Source organism: Protopterus annectens, chromosome 1.part0, assembly GCF_019279795.1.
Source record: "Protopterus annectens isolate FY-2018-M chromosome 1.part0, PAN1.0, whole genome shotgun sequence".
Classification (NCBI taxonomy): Eukaryota; Metazoa; Chordata; order Ceratodontiformes; family Protopteridae; genus Protopterus; species Protopterus annectens.
The window spans coordinates 1,207,739,121-1,207,752,328 of record NC_056725.1 but is presented as its reverse complement, the minus strand read 5'-3'; positions in this window follow the sequence as shown (position 1 = coordinate 1,207,752,328).

Genomic DNA, 13,208 nt, shown 5'->3' with positions numbered 1-13,208 from the left:
TGAAGGACAGGGCATCCACTTTCCAAGCTTGACTGTGTGAAGGCCTTGTGCAGAATTTGTCCAATTGGTAGTTCTGAGGGGAGACAAACAGGTCTCTCTCTGGATTCTCCCATTTGTTTCTCAAAAGGTTGAATATCTTTGGTTCCAGTCTCCACTCGTGTGGGTCCATGAGATTTCTGCTTAGGTTGTCTGCCAGTGAAATTAGCTTGCCTGGCAGGAATTGAGCTTGTAGGTACAATTGGTAGCTCAAGGCTGTGCTCCACAGAGCCATGGCTAGTCTGCAGAGAGGGTATGAGTGGGTTCCCCCCCTGCTTGTTTATGTACCACATAACAGTGGTGTTGTCTGTCTTTACCAATAATTGTCCTGGAAGAATGTGGTCCTTGAAGGCTGTCAGGGAATTCTGTACAGCTATTTCTTTTTGATTGATATGCAGGTGCATCCGACTCTGGTTCCATTTGCCCTGAATGCACTGCCCTACCAAGTGAGCCCCCCAATACATAGTCTAATTAGTCTGTTGTAGTTTGGGCGGCAGGGGGTAGAGTGAATGGGAGCCCCTTGTTGCATTAGCAGGCCTCTGCCCACCAAAGGAACTCTGTTTTTATGCAAGGAATGATAGGAATCATTGATTCCAGGTCCTGAGAATGTTGACACCACAGGCTTTTTAGATGATATTGTAGTTTCCTCATATGCAGTCTTGCATATGGAATTAGTAGAATGCAAGAGGCCATGAACCCCAGGGCTTGCAGGACTTTCCTTTCAGATAACTGGGTCTTTGTGGCCAGTAGTTTGAAGTAGACTGGCAAACTTGTTTCTCTGGCGTGAGGTAAGCCATCTGGGAAATTGTATTCAAGCTTGCTCCCAGGAATACAATTTGTTGGCAGGATACTAGATGAGATTTCTTTTCATTTATGGTGTACCCCAGCGAGGTTAGAAGTTTCTTTACAAATGCCAGATGTTTTAGTAGCATGTCCTGGTTTTCTGCCTGAATTAGACAATTGTCCAGTTATGGGTATATTTGAATATTTCTTTGCCTGCAAAATGCAATGACTGGAGCTGGACACTTTGTGAATACCCTGGGCACAGTAGATAAGTCAAAGGGAAGTGCAGAGAACTGATAGTGCATATAGCCTGCTCTGAAGCGTAGGTATTCCCTGCAAGATTCCCTTACTGGAATGTGCAGGTAAGCTTCCTTTAAGCCTAAGGTTGCCAACCAGGCATCCTTGCCTAGCATAGAAACAGCTGTTGAAGTGACAGCATTTTGAATTTTGGGATTACCAAAAAGTTGTTTAGAATAGAGAGGTCCAGGGTAGGACACCGGGAGCTGTCTTTTCTGGGTACCAGGAAAAGTCTTGAGCAAAAACCTTGTCCCCTTTCTTCTGCTGGGACAGGTTGAATAGCCCTGATACTTAGAAGAGAGAGAACCTGCTGTTGAGCCTCTGCCCACTGATTTGGGGGTAGGTCTGGCCAAATGTTTAGGGTTGGTAAGGTGTGGAAGTGGAATAGTACAGTTGTGTACACTTACTATAAATGTAGATGTTCGAGTATATTCACTGTTGCAGTCATTACATTTGGGCTATCTGCTTGTAGGTAGCCCTCAGTCAGCCTGATTAAAAAAGTCTTGGGTCCTGTGTCGGTTGCTGTCCCTTCTTCCAGGATGTCAGGTCGTCATAGGTATAAAACATGCAGCTGATGCCATTACATCAGTTGTTCTTGCCCCAGATGTCAGGTGCCCCCCTAATGGGGAGCAATTAAATTAAAAAGTACAATGATATACCTCCATCAAAAAAGCAAATACACCAAAAAGGCTTTTAAGCATAGTAAAGGAAATTAGAGGTATAGCCAAAAGACGTAAGAGGGCTGGAGGGAGGGTAACAAGGACTGCAACAGTGAATACACTCAAACAACTACATTTATGGTACGTGTACACAACTGTACTATGTTCTTTGTGTTTCACTGTTGCAGTCATTACATTTGGGTAGATTCCCAAAGCTATGGTAGGGAGGAGGACTTGCATTAGGACCAACTATAAGGCCCTGCAAGACTACAGTGGCAAAACCAACTCAGGATTTAGAGAAAATTGGCAAATGATAATGCTAGGTAAAGGTATGCACAGAGCTCCAGGTAGCAGCTTCTAGGATGTCCCTGGTAGGGACACCTCTGAGAAAGGCTGTAGAGGTAGATGCAGCCCTGGTGGAGTGAGGCCTGATCCCCTGGCGGATAGGTTTTCCATGGTGCTTACAGCAGAAATGAATGTGATGGCTTATCCATTTAGAAATGGTTTGCTTTGAAATGGCCTTCCCCTCTGCCCCTGCAGCAAATGCCACCAGCAGTTGTTCAAATTTCCTTTGAGGTTTAGTCCTGTCCAAGTATAATCTAAGTTGTCTGTGCACATCCAGGGAATGCAGTATCCCTTCCCCTTTGTTCTGTGGATTGGGAAAGAAGGTTGGCAAATGAATAGACTGATTAAGAGCCACACTGGATACCACCTTGGGCATGAAGGATGAATTGGTTCTAAGGGACACCCTGTCCGCAAGAAAGATGATGAAAGGCTCCACTGCCATAAGGGCCTGTAATTCAGATACCCTTCTAACTGAAGTGATTGCTAAAAGGAAAGCTGTTTTCCAAGAAAGTAAAAACCCGTGGTAGTGGTGCTGCGGTAGCGTTGTCACCTCACAGCAAGATGTTGTCACGTTCGATTCTCAGCTAGAGTGTCTTCTGTGTGGAGGCATGCGTGAATGGGCGTGCCTTCGTTGAAGGTTGTGCGTCAGGGCTGGTAACTCTGCATGTAAAAATCCACTACCAAACATTAGCGGACCGGAGTTCCGCTGTGGCGACCCCTAACCGGGATAAGGCAAAAGACACAACAAGTAGCAGCTGGCTCGAAAGGAGGTAGAGTGAGTTTCTCCAAAACAACATTAAGGTCAAAGGCTAGGGTTGGAGCTCCCCTGGGAGGTCTCAAATTTTTGGCCCCTTTGAGAAACTGCTTGAGCAGTGGATGAGAGAAGTGGGGAGGGTTCTGTGCTATAATGAGCTGAAATGGCTGAGGCATGGATTTTAATGGAGGAAAAAGACAGGCCCTTGTGAAGCATCTCAGTTAAGTACTGTAAAATCTGAGGTAAATTGGGCATTGCTGAGCTCATCCCTTGAGACTGGTTCCAGGCACAGAATCTTTTCCATTTTTAAGCATAAAATTTTCTAGTACTAGGCCTCCTTGCCTCTAAAATGATATCCATCACAGGTTTACTGAGGGATGTAGAGGAGAGATTATGTAATTAGCCAGGCTGCAAAGTTCAGTGTTAGAAGATGAGGGTGCAGAATCTGGTTCTCCTGCTGGGACAATAGGGTAGGAGCCTGAGGCAGGTGCCATGGGGATAACCATGACATACTGCGCAGGAGGGGGTACCAGTGTTGGCATGGCCAGTCTGGAGCAATAAAAATCATCCTTGGTTTGTCTTGTTTGATTTTTAGTAGCACTTTGGAAAGCAGAGGCAGAGGGGAGGAAGGCATAGACTGATAGGTTTTTCCAGCTGAAGGACAGAGCATTCACTTTCCAGGCTAGCTTATGGGGAGTCCTTGTGCAAAATTTGTCTAATTGGTAGTTCTTGGGAGAGGGAAACAGGTCTATATCTGGGCTCCCCCATTTGCTTGTCAACATGTTGAAAATCTTTGGTTCCGGTTTCCACTCATGTGGGTCCATGAGGTTTCTGCTTAGTCCGTCTGCCAGTGTGTTTAATTTTCCTGGAAGGAATTGCACTTGTAGGTGCACTTGGTAGCTCAAGGCTGTGTTCCACAATGCCATGGCTAGTCTGCAGAGGGGGTAAGAATGTGTATCCCCCTGCTTGTTTATGTACCACATAACAGTGGTGGTGTTGTCTGTCTTTACCAAAAGTTGTCCTGGAAGAATGTGGTCCTTGAAGGCTGTCAGAGCATTCTGTACAGCTAACATTTCTTTTTGATTGAGATGCAGGTGCATTTGTCTTGAGTTCTATTTGCCCTGAATGCACTTCCTTGCCAGGTGATCCCCCCATGCATAGTCTGAGGCGTCTGTAGTTAGGGTTTGGACAGCAGGGGGTGGTGTGAAAGGTAGTCCTTTGTTTTGGTAGCAGGCCTCTGCCCACCAAAGGAATTCTAGGCATAGGCAAGGTATGATAGAAACCTTTGCTTCTAGATCCTGAGAATGTTGACACCATAGGCTTTTTAGATACTACTGTAGTTTCCTCATATGCAGTCTTGCATATCAAATTAGAAGAATGCAGGAGGCCATGAAACCCAAGGCTTGCAGTATTTGTCTTGCAGATAGCAGGGTTTTTGTGGCCACTTGTTTGAAGTAGGTTGTCAAATGAATTTGTTTCTCTGACATCAGGTAAACCATCTGGGAAGTTGTATTCAAGCTTGCTCCCAGGAATATAATTTGTTGACAGGGTACCAGGTGTGATTTCTTTTCGTTTATGGTGTACCCCAGACAAGTTAGAACCCTTTGTACAAAGGCCAGATGATTCAAAAGTATGTCCTGGCTTTCTGCCTGAATTAGACAATCATCCAGTTATGGGTATATTTGAATATTTCTTTGCCTGCAAAATGCAATAACTGGAGCTAGGCACTTTGTGAATACTCTGGGCGCAGTAGATAAGACAAAGGGCAGTGCAGAGAACTGATAGTGCGTGTAGCCTGCTTTGAAGCGTGGGTATCTTCTGCAAGATTCCCTGATTGGGATGTGCAGGTATGCTTCTTTTAAATCTAGTGTTGTCAACCAGGCATCTTTGCCTAGCATAGGAAGTAATGGGTGAAGAGTCAGCATCTTGAATTTTGGAATTTCCAAAAACGTGTTTAGAATAGACAGGTCCAGGATAAGATGCCATGAATTGTCTTTTCTGGGTACCAGGAAAAGTCTCGAGTAGAAACTTTGTCCCTTTTCCTCTTCTGGTACCAGCTGAATAGCCCCCATGATTAAGAGAGAAAGTACTTGTTTTGGGGCCTCTGCCCACTGATTTGGGGGTAGGTTCAGCAAACCGATTGGTGTTGGCAACGTGTGGAAGTGAAATCTGTATCCCTGGGACACTATATTTAAAACCCATTTGTCCTGGGTAATGAGTTCCCAGTTCTTTGCATGAAGAGCAATTTTTCCCCCCAAAGGGGCAGTCAATTGATAAGTGTTTGGAAATTTTGAAAGGAAGTCATTGAGACAGTTTACCATAAGGGGGAGTCTTATTACTCCCAGATTTGGAAGTGGAGGCCTCCCACTGCTTAGTCCTGTGTGTCCCCTGGGACTTTTACTGTGTCTGGGTTTGGCTTGAGAAGACGTGGAAGGGGCTGGAAAGAAACACTTCTTAGAGGGCCATTGCCTACTAAATCTAGGAGGCTAAACTTGTAAGAAATCTTTAACAGTTTGCATAGATTTAGCTTTATCTTCCATCTTTTTAAGAACTTCCTCAGTCTTGTTGCCAAACAGGCGGTCCTGATTTAAGGGAGCATCCAACAATTTAGCTTTAACATGATCAGGCAAAGATTGCTCCTTTAACCAAGCATGCCTTCTGAGCACAGACCCAGTAACAGCAGCCCTGCAAGAGGCCTCTAATGAATCAAAACCACATTGCAAAGTAGGTTTTCCAACTTGTTCAGCAGAATGCATTAAATCCTGTAATTCTTTATTTTCCCCTCAGTCGGGAATCAACATCATTTTCTGTTCAAGCAATTCAATAACATGTTGCTGATACTTTAACATATGAAACTGGCAGTTTAAAGTCCTAATGGCCAAGGCTGCATAACTGTAAACCTTCTTACCCCATCTATCCAGCGCCCTGGAGTCTCTATCAGAAGGGGTAGGATTTTTAGCAGTAGAAGCCTTAATGCCCTTGGGCCCCTGTGAAATAGTCTCTGGATTCGCAATAGGATTTTTAAAAAGGAACTTGTGTGACTCAGGAACCCTGCAACATCTGTCAGGTTTTCTGGGAGCAGGAGGCAAGGAATCAGGGGCCAAACTAGTTTCCGAAGAAGCATCAACAATGTCTAGTACAGGAGGAATAGCTAAAGGCCTATGCTGCGGTAGGAGTAAGAAATCCCCAGCCTCTTTGCATCAGAAAAATCCTGGCTTTCCCAGTGGAAATGCTCCCTTAGAGTATGCAAGGTTTCTCCAAAAGAAAAATCCTCTGGAGGGGAAGCAGAGGGAATGGAGTCCTCTGCATCAGAATCCTCATAAGTAGATAAGGGCAAATCCAGACCATCAGAAGAATCAGAAAAAAAAAGGAATCCTGGTCAGAAGATTCATAATCAACTTCAGTCCTAGGCCTCTTAGAAAGGAGGGGTTGGCTACCCCCGATTAGAGTTATTAAATCTTCAGCCATTCTTATCATTTGTTTTTTAGGCAAAGAGGCCTGAGCATGTGGCCTGGGTGTCTGTTTTTTAGGCATGGTTCGAGATTTAGGCCTAAGTGAGGAAGGAGGCATCGGTTTAATATGCAAGTCCGTAGGCCTGAATACACCCTCAGAAGCTGGTGCCTGCACAGCGGCTCCGGACCCATCCAAGGTAGAGACATCCACAGGTTCCATAGTTGAAGCATCTCATGGCATACCGGACTCTGAATGGGTCTCAGTAGAGGCCTGCGAATCAGAAGTAACAGGTATCAAGGGCTGCGAAAGCGCCTCACTGAATACCGGCGAACTGGCGACTGGCTTAGGAGAAGAGTCGTCGGCAGTTTTGGACCTCAGCAGCCTGTCTCTGTCTTTATCCTTGTGTTTTTTTGGATCCTGGTAGTCGGATGGCTAACCGATGACATTCCTGGATAATTAAACCGAGAACCAAAATATTTAGAGGCGAAAATATACCGACGACGTATAGTGTGCTGATTAAATAAAGCACAAAACCGACAGCAAGGTACATCGTGGTCAGGGCCTAGGCAAGGAATACAGTACGAATGAAAATCTTTATGAGGTATTTGCTTTCCACAAGTAATGCAATTCTTAAATTTTACTGACACCGGTAAGGAGCAAGGAAAAGTTCCCCCAATGGGGTACTTAGTTTTAGTTGAAGACTTCAGTTCTGAAACTCAAAAAGAAAATTGCAGGACTCTGGGCACTTGCGAACTGCTTCTGCTTCGGGCACCGCACGGCAAGAAAGACTGATGTAATGGCGTCGGCTGCATGGTTTATACCCCTGATGACCTGACGTCATGGAAGAAGGGACAGTAACCGACGCAGGACCCAAGACTTTGTTAATCAGGCTGACTGAGGGCTACTTGCAAGTAGATAACCCAAATGTAATGACTGCAACAGTGAAACATGAAGAAAATCTGTATCCTTGGAAAACTATATTTAAAACACATTTGTCCTAGGTAATGAGTTCCCAGTTTTTTGCATGCAGGGTAATCTTTCCCCCTAAGGGAGTAGGCAGTTGAGCAGGACTTGGAAGGTTTACGGTTAAGTCATTGTGACATTTTTTCAGAGGTCTTACTACTTCCATCTTTGGAAGTGGGAGCCCCCCACTGCTTAAGCCTGTAAGTACCTTGAAACTGTAGCCTAGGAGGTCTGTTGTTCCTGAGTTTGGACTGAGAAGGCCTGGAAGAGACAGGAAAGGACCAATTCTTAGAAGGCCAATGCCTGCTAAATCTAGAAAGCTGTAATTGCAGGAAATCTTTAACAGTTTGCATAGATTTAGCTTTTTCCTCCATCTTTTTAAGAACGACTTCTGCTTTGTTGCCAAACTGGCGGTCTTGGTTTAAGGGAGCATCCAGTAATTTAGCTTTAACATGATCTGGCAAATTTTGATCCTTAAGCCAACCATGCCTTCTAAGTACAGACCCAGTGACAGCAGCCCTGCAAGATGCTTCTAGAGAGTCAAAACCACATTGCAAAGTACGTTTACCAACTTGTTCAGCAGAATGCATTAAATCTGTGATTCTTTACTTTCACAGAGTCAGGAATCAACGTCATTTTCTGTTTAAGTAGTCCCATAAAATGCTGCTGATACTTTAACATATGAAACTGGCAGTTTAAGGCCCTAATGGCCAAAGTAGTAGAAGTGTATACCTTCTTACCCCATCTGTCCAAGGCCCTGGAATCTCTATCAGAGGGGGGTAGGGTTTTTGGCAGTAGTAACCTTAATGACTTTAGGTCCTTGGGAAATGGTCTCTGGGTCCACAATAGGATTCTTGAAGAGGAACTTGTGAGAGTCAGGTACTCTAATACCTGTCAGGCTTCCCAGGAGCTGGAGGTAGTGTCTGGGGCCAGGCTAGATTTCAAGAAGGAATCATCTACAATGTCCAGGAGGAATAGCCAAGTAAGAATTCCCTAAGCCTCTTTTTGGAGTCAGAGTAATCCTGGCTTTCCCAACAGAAATGCTCCCGAAGAGTGTGCAAGGTTTCACCAAAAAAATCTTCTGGAGGGGAAGCAGAGGGAATGGAATCCTCTGCATCAGAATACTCATAGGTACATAAGGGCAAATTCTGGTAATCAGAAGGAACAGAAATTTCAGAATCTTGATCAGAAGAAAAAACAGTTCTAGGTCTCTTAAGAGGGTGAAGGCTGGCTTCCCCTAATTAAAGTAATAAGGTCTTCAGCCATTCTTACCATTTGTTTTTTAGGCATATGAGCCTGACCATGTGGTTTGGATGCTAGTTTTCTAGGCGTGGAATGAGTTTTAGGCCTTGAAGAAGATGATGGCGTCGGTTTGAAATGCAAGTCAGTAGGTCTGAATACACCCTCAGAAGCTGGTGCCTGCACAGCAGCTCCGGACCCATCCAAGGTAGAGATATCCGCAGGTTCCATAGTTGAAGAAGCATCTCGCGGCATACCGGACTCCAAATGGGTCTCAGTAGAGGCCTGTGAATCTGAAGTAGCGGGTATCAGGGGCTGCGACAGTGCCTCACTGAGTACCGGTGAACTGGCGACTAGCTTAATGGAAGCGTTGTCGGCAGCTTTGGACCTATGTGGTCTGTCTCTGTCTTTATCTTTACATTTTTTCAGAATGTCGGTAGTCGGATGGCTTACCGAAGCCATTTCTGGGCAGTTAAACCAAGTACCAAATAACTTGCTGCAAAAAGAAACCAACGACAAATAGTCCAGGGGTTGAATAAGGCACAACACTGACATTGAAGGATGTAGTGGTCTGGGACTAAGCAAGGAATGCAGTACGAATGAAAATCTTTATGAGGTATTTGCTTTCCACAGGTAATACAATTGTTAACTTTTACTGACATCGGTTAAGAGCAAGAAAAAGGACCCCCAATGGGGTACTTGAATTTTTTTGAAGACTTCGGTTCTGAAATTCGAAAATGAAAACTTCAGGTGTTGGCCGACCGGCACTTGCATACTGCTTCGGGCACTGCGCGGCAAGAAAGACTGATGTAATGGCGTCGGCTGCATGTTTTATACCCCTGACGACCTGACGTCATGGAAGAAGAGACAGCATCCGATGCAGGATTCCATGACTTTGATATTCAGGTCAGCTGAGGGCTACCTGCAGGCAGATAACCCAAATTTAATGACTGCAACAGTGAAACATGAACATCCTATAAGGCCTCAAGTGTCGCACCAGCCTCAGAGGCCTTGGTAGCAGCAACTGTGAGGTAACCTGGTGTAATGCAGGTTCTGGAAACTCATTGGGCATAGAATCTGAAACAATGAACTACAGATTAATTCTAGCCCTGTTTTCTTCAGAGGAAAAGGTGTGTCCAAGGATGCGGATTTGACCATCTTGGACTGTGTCAAGCTCTTAAGACACTGAGTCTCTACACAGGTGTTGAGAAAGGAATCTCTTGACTGAAGAGTTCTGAGAATTAACTGACAGACTGAGCAAGATTTCTAATTGTATTCCAGGCCTAGTCAAAAGAGATAATTCAAATCCTTGTACAAAATTTGTGTATCGCATTCACATTTACCCCTTCTAGATGACATCTAAAGTACAGTTTTGTACCTACCATAAATGTAGATGTTCGAGTGGTTATACTGCTGCAGTCATCACACTTGGGTTATCCTGTCATCAGGTGGTCCCGCAGTCGGCCGAATCCCAAAGTCTTGGTCCGGCGTCGGTTGTCATCGCCTCTTCCCTGACGTCAGTGCGACAGGGGTATAAAAGAGACAGCCAACGCCATTTTCTTCAGTTTTTCTTGCCCCAGATGTCAGGTGCCCCTAAGTAGGAAGGCAATACAATAGCTATGCAACAATACCTTAGTAGATAAGCAATAGCACTAGCTGTTAGCAAATACACCATATAGACATGCATCCAATAGATTGAGGTACATGGAGTTGTAACTAACACCCTGGTATGTAGAGAGGATGGAGGGAAGGTAACCTGGACTACAGCAGTATAACCACTCGAACATCTACATTTATGGTAGGTACAAAACTGTACTATGTTCAGCGTGCTATACTGCTGCAGTCATCACACTTGGGTAGAATCCCAAAGTTATGGAAGGGTGGCTGGTACTAAACTGGGTTAGGTGATGCTAGGATGCCCTGCAGAACTGCAGTGGCAAAACCAGCCCTGGTTTTTGAGTATAATGGAAGGTTGTAGTGCTTGGTAAAGGTGTGCACTGAACTTCAAGTAGCTGCCTCCGGAATGTCTTTGGTTGGAACCCCTCTGAGAAAGGCTGCTGAGGTTGCAGTAGCCCTGGTAGAATGGGATCTAATATTGACAGGCACTGCCTTCCCATGGTGCGAGTAGCAAAAGCGGATACAATGTGCTATCCATTTGGAGATGGTCTGTTTTGAAATAGCCTTTCCTTGTGAACCTGCAGCATATGATACAAAGAGTTGGTCAGTTTTTCTGAAGATCTTTGTCTTATCTAAATAGTAACGTAGCTGTCTGTGAATGTCCAAAGAGTGAAGGAGCCTTTCTCCTTTATTCTGTGGGTTAGGATAAAAGGTGGGTAAATGAATGGTCTGATTCAAAGCCACACTGGATACTACCTTGGGCATGAAGGTAGGGTTAAGTTCGTAAAGAGACTCTGTCCTGATGGAAAATGATGAAAGGTTCCACTGCCATAAGTGCTTGTAGTTCTGAGACCCTGGGTGCTGAGGTAATAGCCAGTAACAAGGCTGTTTTCCAAGACAAGTATTGTAGTTCTGTTGAGAATGCTGGTTCAAAAGGAGGTAGTGTTAACTTTTCTAAAACGAAGTTCGGGTCCCAAGTTGGTGTTGGTGGTTTTCTGGGGGGGGTCTTATATTCTTAGCCCCTCTGAGAAACTGTCTAAGTAAAGGGTGTGAGAAAATTGGGGGATCCGTATTATATTGAGCTGAAATGGCTGAAGCATGGATCTTAATGGAGGAGAAGGAAAGGCCTTTGTGTAGCATCTCAGTTAGGTACTGCGGAATGTTTGGAATCCAAGGATTTTTACCTTTAGCCTGGTGCCATGCACAAAATCTTTTCCATTTGTCTGAGTAAGTCTTCCTGGTGCTGGGCCTCCTGGCCTCCATAATTACATTCAGGACATCCTTTGAGAGAAGTGTTGATTGATAATTTAAGGAATTCTCCATGCAGCTAAATTTAAAGTTCTGAGCTGGCTGTGACTGGTTTGATAGTTTTTCTGAGTCAACAGTAGTGGGAATTGAGGCAAGATCCATGGAGGGCTGTGAGTCAAGTTCCTTAGTAATGGTTACCAGTGCTGGCGTGGCCAGTCCGGAGCAATGAGGATCATTTGTGGTCTCTCTGATCTGACCTTCAGTAATACCTTGGTCAATAGAGGTAGTGGAGGGAAGGCATAGACTGTCAGTGTTGTCCAACTGAATGATAGAGCGCCCACTTTCCAGGCTAAGGAGTGATAAGTCCTTGTGCAGAATTTTTGTAATTGGCAATTGTTTGGGGATGCAAATAGATCTATGTCTGGACATCCCCATCTTTGGGTTATCACTGAAAATACTTGTGGGTGTAGTCTCCACTCGTGGGGGTCTGCCATGTTTCTGCTTAATTCGTCTGCCAATATGTTTTCCTTTCCTGGCAGGAATTGTGCTTGTAGTTGTACTTGGTAGGTCAAAGCTGTGTTCCATAAGGTCATAGCCTGTCTGCATAAAGGGTAGGAGTGTGTTCCTCCCTGTTCGTTTATGTACCACATAACTGTGGTGTTGTCTGTCCTTATTAGAAGTTGTCCTGGATGCAAGAGGTCCTTGAAGGCTGTCAAGGCATTTTGCACAGCTAGCATCTCCTTTTGGTTGATGTGAAGATGCATTTGTTTTGCAGACCATTTGCCCTGTATGCACTGTCCTGCCATGTGTGCTCCCCAGGCGTAGTCTGAAGAATCTGTTGTCATGGTTTGGATTGCTGGAGGTAAGATGAAAGGAAGACCCTTGTTTGTTTGACATGCTTGAGCCCACCATAGGAACTCTTTTTGAAGGCAGGGAATGATAGGTATATTTGTTTCACGGCTGTGCCTGTGTTGAGACCATACACTTTTCAGGTACCATTGTAATTTTCTCATATGCAGCTTTGCATATGGGATTAGTTGAATGCATGATGCCATGAACCCCAATGCCTGCAGGATTTTCCTTGCAGTGAGCTGGGTAAAAGTTGCTATCTTTTTGAAGTATTGAGTCAATTGCTTTTGTTTGTCTGGCATGAGGTAAGCCATCTGAGCCGTTGTATTTAAGCTGGCACCCAGGAATATTATTTGTTGCGAGGGTATTAGTTTTGACTTCTTTTTATTTACTGTGTACCCTAGGCAACTGAGCAGCTGTGTTACAAAAGCCAGATGCTGTAATAGAATGTCCTTGCTGTCCGCTTGGATCAGGCAGTCGTCCAGATATGGGTAAATTTGTATTCCTCGTTGTCTGCAATATGCAATTACTGATGCCAGGCATTTTGTAAATACTCTGGGCTCAGTAGATAAGCCAAAGGGCAGTGCAGAGAATTGGTAATGCGTTGTACCTGCCATAAATCTGAGGTACCTTCTGCAATCTTGTCTGATAGGGACATGCAGGTATGCCTCTTTGAGGTCCAACTTTACTAGCCAAAACTCCTTGCCCAGCATGGGAAGGAGCTGCTGTAGAGTGAGCATTTTGAATTTGGGTACCTCCAGGTATGTGTTCAGAAATGAGAGGTCTAAGATGGGCCTCCAGGCTTTGTCCTTTCTTGGGACTAGAAACAGTCTTGAGTAAAAACCTTGACCTTGCTCTTTTGTAGGTACCTTTTGAATTGCTTTCATATCCATGAGAGCTGAAATTTGCATTTGAGCCTCTGCCCATTGGTTTGGAGGCAGATTTGGCATGCCTCTCATCCGAGG